This window comes from Dreissena polymorpha, chromosome 12, assembly GCF_020536995.1.
Source record: "Dreissena polymorpha isolate Duluth1 chromosome 12, UMN_Dpol_1.0, whole genome shotgun sequence".
Lineage (NCBI taxonomy): Eukaryota > Metazoa > Mollusca > Bivalvia > Myida > Dreissenidae > Dreissena > Dreissena polymorpha.
Genome location: NC_068366.1, coordinates 28,245,851 through 28,266,317, shown reverse-complemented (window position 1 = coordinate 28,266,317; position 20,467 = coordinate 28,245,851). Strand labels below are relative to the sequence as shown.

The 20,467-nt window shown below is 38.8% G+C and overlaps 1 long non-coding RNA gene across 1 annotated transcript in view; it reads left to right on the top strand.

The window, feature by feature from the left end:
- The window catches only part of LOC127853268 (uncharacterized), a 36,957-nt gene extending 16,746 nt beyond the window's left edge, over window positions 1-20,211 (top strand). Inside the window, exons 10-20 of the long non-coding RNA XR_008036544.1 lie at window positions 6,552-6,652; window positions 7,160-7,323; window positions 8,963-9,047; window positions 9,529-9,629; window positions 10,137-10,300; window positions 11,940-12,024; window positions 12,506-12,606; window positions 13,114-13,277; window positions 17,895-17,979; window positions 18,461-18,561; window positions 19,069-20,211. This is a non-coding gene — a long non-coding RNA (uncharacterized LOC127853268). The remainder of the gene's footprint in view (window positions 1-6,551; window positions 6,653-7,159; window positions 7,324-8,962; window positions 9,048-9,528; window positions 9,630-10,136; window positions 10,301-11,939; window positions 12,025-12,505; window positions 12,607-13,113; window positions 13,278-17,894; window positions 17,980-18,460; window positions 18,562-19,068) is intronic.
- The last annotated feature ends 256 nt before the right edge of the window (window positions 20,212-20,467 follow it).

The window sequence follows — 20,467 nt, the reverse complement described above, 5'->3', positions numbered from 1 at the left end:
CATTCAACCCATTTATGCCATTTTTCTCTTTGTTTGTAGCCTGACCGTTTGTCCTTGAGCCGTAGATGGTCAACAATCCGCTAGCTGTCCTTGCTCTGACTGGTGCACTGGACCTGATTTCAATGTGAGTCATCATACTGATTGTTTATTAACACATGAATTTCAGTTTGTTCGTTAAAGTACTAACTTAGCTGTGTATTTTACAGTGGACGTAGTGGTGCGGTGCAGGTGGTAGACTAGGTATTTCCATAATACACTATGTTTACAGAATTGCGGCCAGTGGAGCAACATAGCTGATGAGTTAATAGCACTAGTTTTTCAGACAAATAACTTATTTTCAACCTATAAAGCATATTTAGCTGTAGGTGGGGCCAATTAGCTGTAAGATCTGGCTTTGTTCTGTTAAGCCCTTAGAGTAATGAATTTCAGAGTGAAGACCATAGCGCCTTTTCCTAGTCAAGTATCGGGCAGCTGTATGTCTTTTCAGAAATGCACATGTCTTTTTAAGCTGTCATTGTGTTTGCTTTAATAAGATAGGCAATAAACTCATAACCTTTAGACAATGAGCATCTGTAAATTCAGATTTCACTATTTCAGAGTCAGCCAGACCATGATTGAGCTTAAGGATTGTGCTGCGGATGCAGCCTGTGCAGTTCCGGGAGAAAGTCACTGTCTCGGGCAATGCGGTCTGGTATCAGGTAAGCATATTGAAAGCCTCACACTTTTGGGGGTCTGAAGCCTTGTGCTGTCAATGCGATCTGGTTCAAGTACAATAAGAATGCATTCTCAAGCAGTACTTCATCAGATATGGTTATCTCAAGCTTACAGTTCGCGGCAGATATGACTTCGATTTGTTCTTGCTAGCAGAACCCCTACAGGCCAAACTATGCGTTAAGCACTATTTTCCACAGCAACCCTTGCAGACAGAAAAACAATACTTAAAATACTTCTGGCATTTAATTTCTAATTTCCTACATATCTCTTTTGTATGTTTGTTTGCCCTGTTTTACTCTGACATGCCATCCTTGCTCACATTGATGGAGCATACCTGTTTTTGTTTAGAGCCAAGTCCCCGGCTGCTCGAGTTTGCCGTGTCAATAATGAGAAAGCCATGGCATGATGTCTCCTCTATGTGTACCTTATCTTCAGTGTTGAACAATAATTGCCAGTTTCAGGGGCCTAAACATTTTATTTATTAAAGGTCCTGGATGATCCTTGCCTGACTGCGGGTTTGTGTACACCTCAATCCGACTCTGTGTCCTGAACAGAGGCCGCAGTGGGTGGCAGCGCTTGTGGGACGATCCATCAACATCCTGAAAGGTCAACACTACACTAAGCTGGGAAAATTGATCCTGATAGTCATCCCCAGGTAGTGGAATGAATGTTCACTGAACTACAGAGGAATCACACCCAAATGACTTTCCTGCCACGACATTAGTGTGGCCACTCGCGTAGGAATTCCTTAGCAAACATGCTCTTTTGCATGGTGACTGTGGACATTTTTTGCAAAACTTATGCTTTCAACACTGGATTTTAAAGAGAATACTTATAAAATGTCGCTAACAGGACTTATTTATATGAGAGAGACTATCTGGATGCGCATTAAGTGTCACTTTGTGTCGTAAGCTGTTGAAGGAGCGATTTGCGCCTTTTTAAGTGTTAATTTTGGGTAGCCGGCTTGTATCAGCTTGAAAGCTGAAAATTATGCCTCTCATCATAATAGCATTAATTTTTGTAATTGCAATGTGTATGTTTAGATTGTAAGTGAAGCTTTTAATAATAATTTTCTTAAAAAACATGATTTTATATGCTGTCAGTGAGTTTTTTATTGAAAAAAGTGCTTAAAATTAAAAAAAGTCTCCTATTTCATCAAGAAAAGTACACTGATTCACAATCAATACATTTATTTGGGCCTTTTGCTGATATATTGGTGAATTTCGCATGCAATGATACCAGTTTTTGCCATGAAAGTTACGCGTAACAATAATTGGAGACGCAAAATCAGCTGTCGTCACTTAGACTAAAAATCATGCATTCCGACTTGACTGCGGCCAATTTAGTCACCGCTTTAAATGGCCATTTTAAGGCCTTTACCCCCATCCGAATGCACTGAAATTGCATATTCATTGTGGAAATAGTTGAAATCTCATGTGGAGAAAGTTTGAAAAAGATAGGACAAAGTTGAGTTCCCTTAAAGGTTACATTACACTAAATCATTGTGTATCCCTCCGTGGTCCATTCGAAAGTAGTGCCTATTTCTAAAGAGTTCCTTTTCTCTTCTTGAATATAAGCCATTTAACAATGTGAGACATGACTTTTGTGGTTATTTGTAATATCCTGTATGTGTCTGGAGTACTTTGATGCCTTGGATTGGAAGCTAACTTAAAAGATGAACTTTTGAGGGTGTGTTTTCTATTGTGTGGGGCTTTTGTCGAAATTAGGATTCCGAAACACGTTTTTCTACGGTGGGTTCATTCGACAGCGATTTACTTTCTTAGAAGTTGCGAGACGGTATGTTTTTGATTGCAATTATTGGAAGATGACAGATCCCATCTTTAAAATGATACCAGGTTCGGAAAAATTGATACGTCGAAAAGGCAAGAAAAATGCTGTGAAAGTTGTCAGTTTTATAATGGGACCCTATGGGAATCGGAATTAGTGTAATATAACCTTTAAAAAGCACATTTACTGCAATGTCAAGGTCACATGGATTCGTCTGCAAGCGAGACAAGTAGAACATGAATTTTAATTAATGTTTTGATGATTTGGGTGCTAAAATAGATGAGAGGTGTCAATATTTTGGTCCAAATGGATGTTTTAGGTGGTTTTAGACGGTTCCGTATGGGTGGGGGACCTGGTATTGACAAGTAAGGGTAACATTTCCAACAAATCTTAAATGTAAATATTATTATGTCCATAGATTGAAGTTTCAGGTGGAGAGTAAGATGAAAAATATGCAAAATTACATGCATGCAACCCATTTATGCCATTTTTTCTCTTTGTTTGTAGGCCTGACCGTTTGTCCTTGAGCCGTAGATGGTCAACAATCCGCTAGCTGTCTTGCTCTGACTGGTGCACTGGACATGATTTCAATGTGAGTCATCATACTGATTGTTTAATTAACACATGAATTTCAGTTTGTTCGTTAAAGTACTAACTTAGCTGTGTATTTTTACAGTGGACGTAGTGGTGCGGTGCAGGTGGTAGACTAGGTATTTCCATATATACACTATGTTTACAGAATTGCGGCCAGTGGAGCAACATAGCTGATGAGTTAATAGCACTAGTTTTTCAGACAAATAACTTTATTTTCAACCTATAAAGCATATTTAGCTGTAGGTGGGGCCAATTAGCTGTAAGATCTGGCTTTTGTTCTGTTAAGCCCTTAGAGTAATGAATTTCAGAGTGAAGACCATAGCGCCTTTTCCTAGTCAAGTATCGGGCAGCTGTATGTCTTTTCAGAAATGCACATGTCTTTTTAAGCATGTCATTGTGTTTGCTTTTAATAAGATAGGCAATAAACTCATAACCTTTAGACAAATGAGCATCTGTAAATTCAGATTTCACTATTTCAGAGTCAGCCAGACCATGATTGAGCTTAAGGATTGTGCTGCGGATGCAGCCTGTGCAGTTCCGGGAGAAAGTCACTGTCTCGGGCAATGCGGTCTGGTATCAGGTAAGCATTATTGAAAGCCTCACACTTTTGGGGGGTCTGAAGCCTTGTGCTGTCAATGCGATCTGGTTCAAGTACAATAAGAATGCATTCTCAAAGCAGTACTTCATCAGATATGGTTATCTCAAGCTTACAGTTCGCGGGCAGATATGACTTCGATTTGTTCTTGCTAGCAGAACCCCTACAGGCCAAACTATGCGTTAAGCACTATTTTCCACAGCAACCCTTGCAGACAGAAAAACAATACTTAAAATTACTTCTGGCATTTAATTTCTAATTTCCTACATATCTCTTTTGTATGTTTGTTTGCCCTTTTTTACTCTGACATGCCATCTTGCTCACATTGATGGAGCATACCTGTTTTTGTTTAGAGCCAAGTCCCCGGCTGCTCGAGTTTGCCGTGTCAATAATGAGAAAGCCATGGCATGATGTCTCCTCTATGTGTATCCTTATCTCAGTGTTGAACATAATTGCCAGTTTCAGGGGCCTAAACATTTTATTTTATTAAAGGTCTGGATGATCCTTGCCTGACTGCGGGTTTGTGTACACCTCAATCCGACTCTGTGTCCTGAACAGAGGCCGCAGTGGTGCAGCGCTTGTGGACGATCCATCAACATCCTGAAAGGTCAACACTACACTAAGCTGGGAAAATTGATCCTGATAGTCATCCCCAGGTAGTGGAATGAATGTTCACTGAACTACAGAGGAATCACACCCAAATGACTTTCCTGCCACGACATTAGTGTGGCCACTCGCGTAGGAATTCCTTAGCAAACATGCTCTTTTGCATGGTGACTGTGGACATTTTTGCAAAACTTATGCTTTCAACACTGGATTTTAAAGAGAATACTTAATAAAATGTCGCTAACAGGACTTATTTATATGAGAGAGACTATCTGGATGCGCATTAAGTGTCACTTTGTGTCGTAAGCTGTTGAAGGAGCGATTTGCGCCTTTTTAAGTGTTAATTTTGGGTAGCCGGCTTGTATCAGCTTGAAAGCTGAAAATTATGCCTCTCATCATAATAGCATTAATTTTTGTAATTGCAATGTGTATGTTTAGATTGTAAGTGAAGCTTTTAATAATAATTTTCTTAAAAAACATGATTTTATATGCTGTCAGTGAGTTTTTTATTGAAAAAAGTGCTTAAAATTAAAAAAAGTCTCCTATTTCATCAAGAAAAGTACACTGATTCACAATCAATACATTTATTTGGGCCTTTTGCTGATATATTGGTGAATTTCGCATGCAATGATACCAGTTTTTGCCATGAAAGTTACGCGTAACAATAATTGGAGACGCAAAATCAGCTGTCGTCACTTAGACTAAAAATCATGCATTCCGACTTGACTGCGGCCAATTTAGTCACCGCTTTAAATGGCCATTTTAAGGCCTTTACCCCCATCCGAATGCACTGAAATTGCATATTCATTGTGGAAATAGTTGAAATCTCATGTGGAGAAAGTTTGAAAAAGATAGGACAAAGTTGAGTTCCCTTAAAGGTTACATTACACTAAATCATTGTGTATCCCTCCGTGGTCCATTCGAAAGTAGTGCCTATTTCTAAAGAGTTCCTTTTCTCTTCTTGAATATAAGCCATTTAACAATGTGAGACATGACTTTTGTGGTTATTTGTAATATCCTGTATGTGTCTGGAGTACTTTGATGCCTTGGATTGGAAGCTAACTTAAAAGATGAACTTTTGAGGGTGTGTTTTCTATTGTGTGGGGCTTTTGTCGAAATTAGGATTCCGAAACACGTTTTTCTACGGTGGGTTCATTCGACAGCGATTTACTTTCTTAGAAGTTGCGAGACGGTATGTTTTTGATTGCAATTATTGGAAGATGACAGATCCATCTTTAAAATGATACCAGGTTCGGAAAAATTGATACGTCGAAAAGGCAAGAAAAATGCTGTGAAAGTTGTCAGTTTTATAATGGGACCCTATGGGAATCGGAATTAGTGTAATATAACCTTTAAAAAGCACATTTACTGCAATGTCAAGGTCACATGGATTCGTCTGCAAGCGAGACAAGTAGAACATGAATTTTAATTAATGTTTTGATGATTTGGGTGCTAAAATAGATGAGAGGTGTCAATATTTTGGTCCAAATGGATGTTTTAGGTGGTTTTAGACGGTTCCGTATGGGTGGGGGACCTGGTATTGACAAGTAAGGGTAACATTTCCAACAAATCTTAAATGTAAATATTATTATGTCCATAGATTGAAGTTTCAGGTGGAGAGTAAGATGAAAAATATGCAAAATTACATGCATGCAACCCATTTATGCCATTTTTCTCTTTGTTTGTAGGCCTGACCGTTTGTCCTTGAGCCGTAGATGGTCAACAATCCGCTAGCTGTCTTGCTCTGACTGGTGCACTGGACATGATTTCAATGTGAGTCATCATACTGATTGTTTAATTAACACATGAATTTCAGTTTGTTCGTTAAAGTACTAACTTAGCTGTGTATTTTTACAGTGGACGTAGTGGTGCGGTGCAGGTGGTAGACTAGGTATTTCCATATATACACTATGTTTACAGAATTGCGGCCAGTGGAGCAACATAGCTGATGAGTTAATAGCACTAGTTTTTCAGACAAATAACTTTATTTTCAACCTATAAAGCATATTTAGCTGTAGGTGGGGCCAATTAGCTGTAAGATCTGGCTTTTGTTCTGTTAAGCCCTTAGAGTAATGAATTTCAGAGTGAAGACCATAGCGCCTTTTCCTAGTCAAGTATCGGGCAGCTGTATGTCTTTTCAGAAATGCACATGTCTTTTTAAGCATGTCATTGTGTTTGCTTTTAATAAGATAGGCAATAAACTCATAACCTTTAGACAAATGAGCATCTGTAAATTCAGATTTCACTATTTCAGAGTCAGCCAGACCATGATTGAGCTTAAGGATTGTGCTGCGGATGCAGCCTGTGCAGTTCCGGGAGAAAGTCACTGTCTCGGGCAATGCGGTCTGGTATCAGGTAAGCATTATTGAAAGCCTCACACTTTTGGGGGGTCTGAAGCCTTGTGCTGTCAATGCGATCTGGTTCAAGTACAATAAGAATGCATTCTCAAAGCAGTACTTCATCAGATATGGTTATCTCAAGCTTACAGTTCGCGGGCAGATATGACTTCGATTTGTTCTTGCTAGCAGAACCCCTACAGGCCAAACTATGCGTTAAGCACTATTTTCCACAGCAACCCTTGCAGACAGAAAAACAATACTTAAAATTACTTCTGGCATTTAATTTCTAATTTCCTACATATCTCTTTTGTATGTTTGTTTGCCCTTTTTTACTCTGACATGCCATCTTGCTCACATTGATGGAGCATACCTGTTTTTGTTTAGAGCCAAGTCCCCGGCTGCTCGAGTTTGCCGTGTCAATAATGAGAAAGCCATGGCATGATGTCTCCTCTATGTGTATCCTTATCTCAGTGTTGAACATAATTGCCAGTTTCAGGGGCCTAAACATTTTATTTTATTAAAGGTCTGGATGATCCTTGCCTGACTGCGGGTTTGTGTACACCTCAATCCGACTCTGTGTCCTGAACAGAGGCCGCAGTGGTGCAGCGCTTGTGGACGATCCATCAACATCCTGAAAGGTCAACACTACACTAAGCTGGGAAAATTGATCCTGATAGTCATCCCCAGGTAGTGGAATGAATGTTCACTGAACTACAGAGGAATCACACCCAAATGACTTTCCTGCCACGACATTAGTGTGGCCACTCGCGTAGGAATTCCTTAGCAAACATGCTCTTTTGCATGGTGACTGTGGACATTTTTGCAAAACTTATGCTTTCAACACTGGATTTTAAAGAGAATACTTAATAAAATGTCGCTAACAGGACTTATTTATATGAGAGAGACTATCTGGATGCGCATTAAGTGTCACTTTGTGTCGTAAGCTGTTGAAGGAGCGATTTGCGCCTTTTTAAGTGTTAATTTTGGGTAGCCGGCTTGTATCAGCTTGAAAGCTGAAAATTATGCCTCTCATCATAATAGCATTAATTTTTGTAATTGCAATGTGTATGTTTAGATTGTAAGTGAAGCTTTTAATAATAATTTTCTTAAAAAACATGATTTTATATGCTGTCAGTGAGTTTTTTATTGAAAAAAGTGCTTAAAATTAAAAAAAAGTCTCCTATTTCATCAAGAAAAGTACACTGATTCACAATCAATACATTTATTTGGGCCTTTTGCTGATATATTGGTGAATTTCGCATGCAATGATACCAGTTTTTGCCATGAAAGTTACGCGTAACAATAATTGGAGACGCAAAATCAGCTGTCGTCACTTAGACTAAAAATCATGCATTCCGACTTGACTGCGGCCAATTTAGTCACCGCTTTAAATGGCCATTTTAAGGCCTTTACCCCCATCCGAATGCACTGAAATTGCATATTCATTGTGGAAATAGTTGAAATCTCATGTGGAGAAAGTTTGAAAAAGATAGGACAAAGTTGAGTTCCCTTAAAGGTTACATTACACTAAATCATTGTGTATCCCTCCGTGGTCCATTCGAAAGTAGTGCCTATTTCTAAAGAGTTCCTTTTCTCTTCTTGAATATAAGCCATTTAACAATGTGAGACATGACTTTTGTGGTTATTTGTAATATCCTGTATGTGTCTGGAGTACTTTGATGCCTTGGATTGGAAGCTAACTTAAAAGATGAACTTTTGAGGGTGTGTTTTCTATTGTGTGGGGCTTTTGTCGAAATTAGGATTCCGAAACACGTTTTTCTACGGTGGGTTCATTCGACAGCGATTTACTTTCTTAGAAGTTGCGAGACGGTATGTTTTTGATTGCAATTATTGGAAGATGACAGATCCATCTTTAAAATGATACCAGGTTCGGAAAAATTGATACGTCGAAAAGGCAAGAAAAATGCTGTGAAAGTTGTCAGTTTTATAATGGGACCCTATGGGAATCGGAATTAGTGTAATATAACCTTTAAAAAGCACATTTACTGCAATGTCAAGGTCACATGGATTCGTCTGCAAGCGAGACAAGTAGAACATGAATTTTAATTAATGTTTTGATGATTTGGGTGCTAAAATAGATGAGAGGTGTCAATATTTTGGTCCAAATGGATGTTTTAGGTGGTTTTAGACGGTTCCGTATGGGTGGGGGACCTGGTATTGACAAGTAAGGGTAACATTTCCAACAAATCTTAAATGTAAATATTATTATGTCCATAGATTGAAGTTTCAGGTGGAGAGTAAGATGAAAAATATGCAAAATTACATGCATGCAACCCATTTATGCCATTTTTCTCTTTGTTTGTAGGCCTGACCGTTTGTCCTTGAGCCGTAGATGGTCAACAATCCGCTAGCTGTCTTGCTCTGACTGGTGCACTGGACATGATTTCAATGTGAGTCATCATACTGATTGTTTAATTAACACATGAATTTCAGTTTGTTCGTTAAAGTACTAACTTAGCTGTGTATTTTTACAGTGGACGTAGTGGTGCGGTGCAGGTGGTAGACTAGGTATTTCCATATATACACTATGTTTACAGAATTGCGGCCAGTGGAGCAACATAGCTGATGAGTTAATAGCACTAGTTTTTCAGACAAATAACTTTATTTTCAACCTATAAAGCATATTTAGCTGTAGGTGGGGCCAATTAGCTGTAAGATCTGGCTTTTGTTCTGTTAAGCCCTTAGAGTAATGAATTTCAGAGTGAAGACCATAGCGCCTTTTCCTAGTCAAGTATCGGGCAGCTGTATGTCTTTTCAGAAATGCACATGTCTTTTTAAGCATGTCATTGTGTTTGCTTTTAATAAGATAGGCAATAAACTCATAACCTTTAGACAAATGAGCATCTGTAAATTCAGATTTCACTATTTCAGAGTCAGCCAGACCATGATTGAGCTTAAGGATTGTGCTGCGGATGCAGCCTGTGCAGTTCCGGGAGAAAGTCACTGTCTCGGGCAATGCGGTCTGGTATCAGGTAAGCATTATTGAAAGCCTCACACTTTTGGGGGGTCTGAAGCCTTGTGCTGTCAATGCGATCTGGTTCAAGTACAATAAGAATGCATTCTCAAAGCAGTACTTCATCAGATATGGTTATCTCAAGCTTACAGTTCGCGGGCAGATATGACTTCGATTTGTTCTTGCTAGCAGAACCCCTACAGGCCAAACTATGCGTTAAGCACTATTTTCCACAGCAACCCTTGCAGACAGAAAAACAATACTTAAAATTACTTCTGGCATTTAATTTCTAATTTCCTACATATCTCTTTTGTATGTTTGTTTGCCCTTTTTTACTCTGACATGCCATCTTGCTCACATTGATGGAGCATACCTGTTTTTGTTTAGAGCCAAGTCCCCGGCTGCTCGAGTTTGCCGTGTCAATAATGAGAAAGCCATGGCATGATGTCTCCTCTATGTGTATCCTTATCTCAGTGTTGAACATAATTGCCAGTTTCAGGGGCCTAAACATTTTATTTTATTAAAGGTCTGGATGATCCTTGCCTGACTGCGGGTTTGTGTACACCTCAATCCGACTCTGTGTCCTGAACAGAGGCCGCAGTGGTGCAGCGCTTGTGGACGATCCATCAACATCCTGAAAGGTCAACACTACACTAAGCTGGGAAAATTGATCCTGATAGTCATCCCCAGGTAGTGGAATGAATGTTCACTGAACTACAGAGGAATCACACCCAAATGACTTTCCTGCCACGACATTAGTGTGGCCACTCGCGTAGGAATTCCTTAGCAAACATGCTCTTTTGCATGGTGACTGTGGACATTTTTGCAAAACTTATGCTTTCAACACTGGATTTTAAAGAGAATACTTAATAAAATGTCGCTAACAGGACTTATTTATATGAGAGAGACTATCTGGATGCGCATTAAGTGTCACTTTGTGTCGTAAGCTGTTGAAGGAGCGATTTGCGCCTTTTTAAGTGTTAATTTTGGGTAGCCGGCTTGTATCAGCTTGAAAGCTGAAAATTATGCCTCTCATCATAATAGCATTAATTTTTGTAATTGCAATGTGTATGTTTAGATTGTAAGTGAAGCTTTTAATAATAATTTTCTTAAAAAACATGATTTTATATGCTGTCAGTGAGTTTTTTATTGAAAAAAGTGCTTAAAATTTAAAAAAAGTCTCCTATTTCATCAAGAAAAGTACACTGATTCACAATCAATACATTTATTTGGGCCTTTTGCTGATATATTGGTGAATTTCGCATGCAATGATACCAGTTTTTGCCATGAAAGTTACGCGTAACAATAATTGGAGACGCAAAATCAGCTGTCGTCACTTAGACTAAAAATCATGCATTCCGACTTGACTGCGGCCAATTTAGTCACCGCTTTAAATGGCCATTTTAAGGCCTTTACCCCCATCCGAATGCACTGAAATTGCATATTCATTGTGGAAATAGTTGAAATCTCATGTGGAGAAAGTTTGAAAAAGATAGGACAAAGTTGAGTTCCCTTAAAGGTTACATTACACTAAATCATTGTGTATCCCTCCGTGGTCCATTCGAAAGTAGTGCCTATTTCTAAAGAGTTCCTTTTCTCTTCTTGAATATAAGCCATTTAACAATGTGAGACATGACTTTTGTGGTTATTTGTAATATCCTGTATGTGTCTGGAGTACTTTGATGCCTTGGATTGGAAGCTAACTTAAAAGATGAACTTTTGAGGGTGTGTTTTCTATTGTGTGGGGCTTTTGTCGAAATTAGGATTCCGAAACACGTTTTTCTACGGTGGGTTCATTCGACAGCGATTTACTTTCTTAGAAGTTGCGAGACGGTATGTTTTTGATTGCAATTATTGGAAGATGACAGATCCATCTTTAAAATGATACCAGGTTCGGAAAAATTGATACGTCGAAAAGGCAAGAAAAATGCTGTGAAAGTTGTCAGTTTTATAATGGGACCCTATGGGAATCGGAATTAGTGTAATATAACCTTTAAAAAGCACATTTACTGCAATGTCAAGGTCACATGGATTCGTCTGCAAGCGAGACAAGTAGAACATGAATTTTAATTAATGTTTTGATGATTTGGGTGCTAAAATAGATGAGAGGTGTCAATATTTTGGTCCAAATGGATGTTTTAGGTGGTTTTAGACGGTTCCGTATGGGTGGGGGACCTGGTATTGACAAGTAAGGGTAACATTTCCAACAAATCTTAAATGTAAATATTATTATGTCCATAGATTGAAGTTTCAGGTGGAGAGTAAGATGAAAAATATGCAAAATTACATGCATGCAACCCATTTATGCCATTTTTCTCTTTGTTTGTAGGCCTGACCGTTTGTCCTTGAGCCGTAGATGGTCAACAATCCGCTAGCTGTCTTGCTCTGACTGGTGCACTGGACATGATTTCAATGTGAGTCATCATACTGATTGTTTAATTAACACATGAATTTCAGTTTGTTCGTTAAAGTACTAACTTAGCTGTGTATTTTTACAGTGGACGTAGTGGTGCGGTGCAGGTGGTAGACTAGGTATTTCCATATATACACTATGTTTACAGAATTGCGGCCAGTGGAGCAACATAGCTGATGAGTTAATAGCACTAGTTTTTCAGACAAATAACTTTATTTTCAACCTATAAAGCATATTTAGCTGTAGGTGGGGCCAATTAGCTGTAAGATCTGGCTTTTGTTCTGTTAAGCCCTTAGAGTAATGAATTTCAGAGTGAAGACCATAGCGCCTTTTCCTAGTCAAGTATCGGGCAGCTGTATGTCTTTTCAGAAATGCACATGTCTTTTTAAGCATGTCATTGTGTTTGCTTTTAATAAGATAGGCAATAAACTCATAACCTTTAGACAAATGAGCATCTGTAAATTCAGATTTCACTATTTCAGAGTCAGCCAGACCATGATTGAGCTTAAGGATTGTGCTGCGGATGCAGCCTGTGCAGTTCCGGGAGAAAGTCACTGTCTCGGGCAATGCGGTCTGGTATCAGGTAAGCATTATTGAAAGCCTCACACTTTTGGGGGGTCTGAAGCCTTGTGCTGTCAATGCGATCTGGTTCAAGTACAATAAGAATGCATTCTCAAAGCAGTACTTCATCAGATATGGTTATCTCAAGCTTACAGTTCGCGGGCAGATATGACTTCGATTTGTTCTTGCTAGCAGAACCCCTACAGGCCAAACTATGCGTTAAGCACTATTTTCCACAGCAACCCTTGCAGACAGAAAAACAATACTTAAAATTACTTCTGGCATTTAATTTCTAATTTCCTACATATCTCTTTTGTATGTTTGTTTGCCCTTTTTTACTCTGACATGCCATCTTGCTCACATTGATGGAGCATACCTGTTTTTGTTTAGAGCCAAGTCCCCGGCTGCTCGAGTTTGCCGTGTCAATAATGAGAAAGCCATGGCATGATGTCTCCTCTATGTGTATCCTTATCTCAGTGTTGAACATAATTGCCAGTTTCAGGGGCCTAAACATTTTATTTTATTAAAGGTCTGGATGATCCTTGCCTGACTGCGGGTTTGTGTACACCTCAATCCGACTCTGTGTCCTGAACAGAGGCCGCAGTGGTGCAGCGCTTGTGGACGATCCATCAACATCCTGAAAGGTCAACACTACACTAAGCTGGGAAAATTGATCCTGATAGTCATCCCCAGGTAGTGGAATGAATGTTCACTGAACTACAGAGGAATCACACCCAAATGACTTTCCTGCCACGACATTAGTGTGGCCACTCGCGTAGGAATTCCTTAGCAAACATGCTCTTTTGCATGGTGACTGTGGACATTTTTGCAAAACTTATGCTTTCAACACTGGATTTTAAAGAGAATACTTAATAAAATGTCGCTAACAGGACTTATTTATATGAGAGAGACTATCTGGATGCGCATTAAGTGTCACTTTGTGTCGTAAGCTGTTGAAGGAGCGATTTGCGCCTTTTTAAGTGTTAATTTTGGGTAGCCGGCTTGTATCAGCTTGAAAGCTGAAAATTATGCCTCTCATCATAATAGCATTAATTTTTGTAATTGCAATGTGTATGTTTAGATTGTAAGTGAAGCTTTTAATAATAATTTTCTTAAAAAACATGATTTTATATGCTGTCAGTGAGTTTTTTATTGAAAAAAGTGCTTAAAATTTAAAAAAAGTCTCCTATTTCATCAAGAAAAGTACACTGATTCACAATCAATACATTTATTTGGGCCTTTTGCTGATATATTGGTGAATTTCGCATGCAATGATACCAGTTTTTGCCATGAAAGTTACGCGTAACAATAATTGGAGACGCAAAATCAGCTGTCGTCACTTAGACTAAAAATCATGCATTCCGACTTGACTGCGGCCAATTTAGTCACCGCTTTAAATGGCCATTTTAAGGCCTTTACCCCCATCCGAATGCACTGAAATTGCATATTCATTGTGGAAATAGTTGAAATCTCATGTGGAGAAAGTTTGAAAAAGATAGGACAAAGTTGAGTTCCCTTAAAGGTTACATTACACTAAATCATTGTGTATCCCTCCGTGGTCCATTCGAAAGTAGTGCCTATTTCTAAAGAGTTCCTTTTCTCTTCTTGAATATAAGCCATTTAACAATGTGAGACATGACTTTTGTGGTTATTTGTAATATCCTGTATGTGTCTGGAGTACTTTGATGCCTTGGATTGGAAGCTAACTTAAAAGATGAACTTTTGTGGGTGTGTTTTCTATTGTGTGGGGCTTTTGTCGAAATTAGGATTCCGAAACACGTTTTTCTACGGTGGGTTCATTCGACAGCGATTTACTTTCTTAGAAGTTGCGAGACGGTATGTTTTTGATTGCAATTATTGGAAGATGACAGATCCCATCTTTAAAATGATACCAGGTTCGGAAAAATTGATACGTCGAAAAGGCAAGAAAAATGCTGTGAAAGTTGTCAGTTTTATAATGGGACCCTATGGGAATCGGAATTAGTGTAATATAACCTTTAAAAAGCACATTTACTGCAATGTCAAGGTCACATGGATTCGTCTGCAAGCGAGACAAGTAGAACATGAATTTTAATTAATGTTTTGATGATTTGGGTGCTAAAATAGATGAGAGGTGTCAATATTTTGGTCCAAATGGATGTTTTAGGTGGTTTTAGACGGTTCCGTATGGGTGGGGGACCTGGTATTGACAAGTAAGGGTAACATTTCCAACAAATCTTAAATGTAAATATTATTATGTCCATAGATTGAAGTTTCAGGTGGAGAGTAAGATGAAAAATATGCAAAATTACATGCATGCAACCCATTTATGCCATTTTTCTCTTTGTTTGTAGGCCTGACCGTTTGTCCTTGAGCCGTAGATGGTCAACAATCCGCTAGCTGTCTTGCTCTGACTGGTGCACTGGACATGATTTCAATGTGAGTCATCATACTGATTGTTTAATTAACACATGAATTTCAGTTTGTTCGTTAAAGTACTAACTTAGCTGTGTATTTTTACAGTGGACGTAGTGGTGCGGTGCAGGTGGTAGACTAGGTATTTCCATATATACACTATGTTTACAGAATTGCGGCCAGTGGAGCAACATAGCTGATGAGTTAATAGCACTAGTTTTTCAGACAAATAACTTTATTTTCAACCTATAAAGCATATTTAGCTGTAGGTGGGGCCAATTAGCTGTAAGATCTGGCTTTTGTTCTGTTAAGCCCTTAGAGTAATGAATTTCAGAGTGAAGACCATAGCGCCTTTTCCTAGTCAAGTATCGGGCAGCTGTATGTCTTTTCAGAAATGCACATGTCTTTTTAAGCATGTCATTGTGTTTGCTTTTAATAAGATAGGCAATAAACTCATAACCTTTAGACAAATGAGCATCTGTAAATTCAGATTTCACTATTTCAGAGTCAGCCAGACCATGATTGAGCTTAAGGATTGTGCTGCGGATGCAGCCTGTGCAGTTCCGGGAGAAAGTCACTGTCTCCGGCAATGCGGTCTGGTATCAGGTAAGCATTATTGAAAGCCTCACACTTTTGGGGGGTCTGAAGCCTTGTGCTGTCAATGCGATCTGGTTCAAGTACAATAAGAATGCATTCTCAAAGCAGTACTTCATCAGATATGGTTATCTCAAGCTTACAGTTCGCGGGCAGATATGACTTCGATTTGTTCTTGCTAGCAGAACCCCTACAGGCCAAACTATGCGTTAAGCACTATTTTCCACAGCAACCCTTGCAGACAGAAAAACAATACTTAAAATTACTTCTGGCATTTAATTTCTAATTTCCTACATATCTCTTTTGTATGTTTGTTTGCCCTTTTTTACTCTGACATGCCATCTTGCTCACATTGATGGAGCATACCTGTTTTTGTTTAGAGCCAAGTCCCCGGCTGCTCGAGTTTGCCGTGTCAATAATGAGAAAGCCATGGCATGATGTCTCCTCTATGTGTATCCTTATCTCAGTGTTGAACATAATTGCCAGTTTCAGGGGCCTAAACATTTTATTTTATTAAAGGTCTGGATGATCCTTGCCTGACTGCGGGTTTGTGTACACCTCAATCCGACTCTGTGTCCTGAACAGAGGCCGCAGTGGTGCAGCGCTTGTGGACGATCCATCAACATCCTGAAAGGTCAACACTACACTAAGCTGGGAAAATTGATCCTGATAGTCATCCCCAGGTAGTGGAATGAATGTTCACTGAACTACAGAGGAATCACACCCAAATGACTTTCCTGCCACGACATTAGTGTGGCCACTCGCGTAGGAATTCCTTAGCAAACATGCTCTTTTGCATGGTGACTGTGGACATTTTTGCAAAACTTATGCTTTCAACACTGGATTTTAAAGAGAATACTTAATAAAATGTCGCTAACAGGACTTATTTATATGAGAGAGACTATCTGGATGCGCATTAAGTGTCACTTTGTGTCGTAAGCTGTTGAAGGAGCGATTTGCGCCTTTTTAAGTGTTAATTTTGGGTAGCCGGCTTGTATCAGCTTGAAAGCTGAAAATTATGCCTCTCATCATAATAGCATTAATTTTTGTAATTGCAATGTGTATGTTTAGATTGTAAGTGAAGCTTTTAATAATAATTTTCTTAAAAAACATGATTTTATATGCTGTCAGTGAGTTTTTTATTGAAAAAAGTGCTTAAAATTTAAAAAAAGTCTCCTATTTCATCAAGAAAAGTACACTGATTCACAATCAATACATTTATTTGGGCCTTTTGCTGATATATTGGTGAATTTCGCATGCAATGATACCAGTTTTTGCCATGAAAGTTACGCGTAACAATAATTGGAGACGCAAAATCAGCTGTCGTCACTTAGACTAAAAATCATGCATTCCGACTTGACTGCGGCCAATTTAGTCACCGCTTTAAATGGCCATTTTAAGGCCTTTACCCCCATCCGAATGCACTGAAATTGCATATTCATTGTGGAAATAGTTGAAATCTCATGTGGAGAAAGTTTGAAAAAGATAGGACAAAGTTGAGTTCCCTTAAAGGTTACATTACACTAAATCATTGTGTATCCCTCCGTGGTCCATTCGAAAGTAGTGCCTATTTCTAAAGAGTTCCTTTTCTCTTCTTGAATATAAGCCATTTAACAATGTGAGACATGACTTTTGTGGTTATTTGTAATATCCTGTATGTGTCTGGAGTACTTTGATGCCTTGGATTGGAAGCTAACTTAAAAGATGAACTTTTGTGGGTGTGTTTTCTATTGTGTGGGGCTTTTGTCGAAATTAGGATTCCGAAACACGTTTTTCTACGGTGGGTTCATTCGACAGCGATTTACTTTCTTAGAAGTTGCGAGACGGTATGTTTTTGATTGCAATTATTGGAAGATGACAGACCCATCTTTAAAATGATACCAGGTTCGGAAAAATTGATACGTCGAAAAGGCAAGAAAAATGCTGTGAAAGTTGTCAGTTTTATAATGGGACCCTATGGGAATCGGAATTAGTGTAATATAACCTTTAAAAAGCACATTTACTGCAATGTCAAGGTCACATGGATTCGTCTGCAAGCGAGACAAGTAGAACATGAATTTTAATTAATGTTTTGATGATTTGGGTGCTAAAATAGATGAGAGGTGTCAATATTTTGGTCCAAATGGATGTTTTAGGTGGTTTTAGACGGTTCCGTATGGGTGGGGGACCTGGTATTGACAAGTAAGGGTAACATTTCCAACAAATCTTAAATGTAAATATTATTATGTCCATAGATTGAAGTTTCAGGTGGAGAGTAAGATGAAAAATATGCAAAATTACATGCATGCAACCCATTTATGCCATTTTTCTCTTTGTTTGTAGGCCTGACCGTTTGTCCTTGAGCCGTAGATGGTCAACAATCCGCTAGCTGTCTTGCTCTGACTGGTGCACTGGACATGATTTCAATGTGAGTCATCATACTGATTGTTTAATTAACACATGAATTTCAGTTTGTTCGTTAAAGTACTAACTTAGCTGTGTATTTTTACAGTGGACGTAGTGGTGCGGTGCAGGTGGTAGACTAGGTATTTCCATATATACACTATGTTTACAGAATTGCGGCCAGTGGAGCAACATAGCTGATGAGTTAATAGCACTAGTTTTTCAGACAAATAACTTTATTTTCAACCTATAAAGCATATTTAGCTGTAGGTGGGGCCAATTAGCTGTAAGATCTGGCTTTTGTTCTGTTAAGCCCTTAGAGTAATGAATTTCAGAGTGAAGACCATAGCGCCTTTTCCTAGTCAAGTATCGGGCAGCTGTATGTCTTTTCAGAAATGCACATGTCTTTTTAAGCATGTCATTGTGTTTGCTTTTAATAAGATAGGCAATAAACTCATAACCTTTAGACAAATGAGCATCTGTAAATTCAGATTTCACTATTTCAGAGTCAGCCAGACCATGATTGAGCTTAAGGATTGTGCTGCGGATGCAGCCTGTGCAGTTCCGGGAGAAAGTCACTGTCTCCGGCAATGCGGTCTGGTATCAGGTAAGCATTATTGAAAGCCTCACACTTTTGGGGGGTCTGAAGCCTTGTGCTGTCAATGCGATCTGGTTCAAGTACAATAAGAATGCATTCTCAAAGCAGTACTTCATCAGATATGGTTATCTCAAGCTTACAGTTCGCGGGCAGATATGACTTCGATTTGTTCTTGCTAGCAGAACCCCTACAGGCCAAACTATGCGTTAAGCACTATTTTCCACAGCAACCCTTGCAGACAGAAAAACAATACTTAAAATTACTTCTGGCATTTAATTTCTAATTTCCTACATATCTCTTTTGTATGTTTGTTTGCCCTTTTTTACTCTGACATGCCATCTTGCTCACATTGATGGAGCATACCTGTTTTTGTTTAGAGCCAAGTCCCCGGCTGCTCGAGTTTGCCGTGTCAATAATGAGAAAGCCATGGCATGATGTCTCCTCTATGTGTATCCTTATCTCAGTGTTGAACATAATTGCCAGTTTCAGGGGCCTAAACATTTTATTTTATTAAAGGTCTGGATGATCCTTGCCTGACTGCGGGTTTGTGTACACCTCAATCCGACTCTGTGTCCTGAACAGAGGCCGCAGTGGTGCAGCGCTTGTGGACGATCCATCAACATCCTGAAAGGTCAACACTACACTAAGCTGGGAAAATTGATCCTGATAGTCATCCCCAGGTAGTGGAATGAATGTTCACTGAACTACAGAGGAATCACACCCAAATGACTTTCCTGCCACGACATTAGTGTGGCCACTCGCGTAGGAATTCCTTAGCAAACATGCTCTTTTGCATGGTGACTGTGGACATTTTTGCAAAACTTATGCTTTCAACACTGGATTTTAAAGAGAATACTTAATAAAATGTCGCTAACAGGACTTATTTATATGAGAGAGACTATCTGGATGCGCATTAAGTGTCACTTTGTGTCGTAAGCTGTTGAAGGAGCGATTTGCGCCTTTTTAAGTGTTAATTTTGGGTAGCCGGCTTGTATCAGCTTGAAAGCTGAAAATTATGCCTCTCATCATAATAGCATTAATTTTTGTAATTGCAATGTGTATGTTTAGATTGTAAGTGAAGCTTTTAATAATAATTTTCTTAAAAAACATGATTTTATATGCTGTCAGTGAGTTTTTTATTGAAAAAAGTGCTTAAAATTTAAAAAAAGTCTCCTATTTCATCAAGAAAAGTACACTGATTCACAATCAATACATTTATTTGGGCCTTTTGCTGATATATTGGTGAATTTCGCATGCAATGATACCAGTTTTTGCCATGAAAGTTACGCGTAACAATAATTGGAGACGCAAAATCAGCTGTCGTCACTTAGACTAAAAATCATGCATTCCGACTTGACTGCGGCCAATTTAGTCACCGCTTTAAATGGCCATTTTAAGGCCTTTACCCCCATCCGAATGCACTGAAATTGCATATTCATTGTGGAAATAGTTGAAATCTCATGTGGAGAAAGTTTGAAAAAGATAGGACAAAGTTGAGTTCCCTTAAAGGTTACATTACACTAAATCATTGTGTATCCCTCCGTGGTCCATTCGAAAGTAGTGCCTATTTCTAAAGAGTTCCTTTTCTCTTCTTGAATATAAGCCATTTAACAATGTGAGACATGACTTTTGTGGTTATTTGTAATATCCTGTATGTGTCTGGAGTACTTTGATGCCTTGGATTGGAAGCTAACTTAAAAGATGAACTTTTGTGGGTGTGTTTTCTATTGTGTGGGGCTTTTGTCGAAATTAGGATTCCGAAACACGTTTTTCTACGGTGGGTTCATTCGACAGCGATTTACTTTCTTAGAAGTTGCGAGACGGTATGTTTTTGATTGCAATTATTGGAAGATGACAGACCCATCTTTAAAATGATACCAGGTTCGGAAAAATTGATACGTCGAAAAGGCAAGAA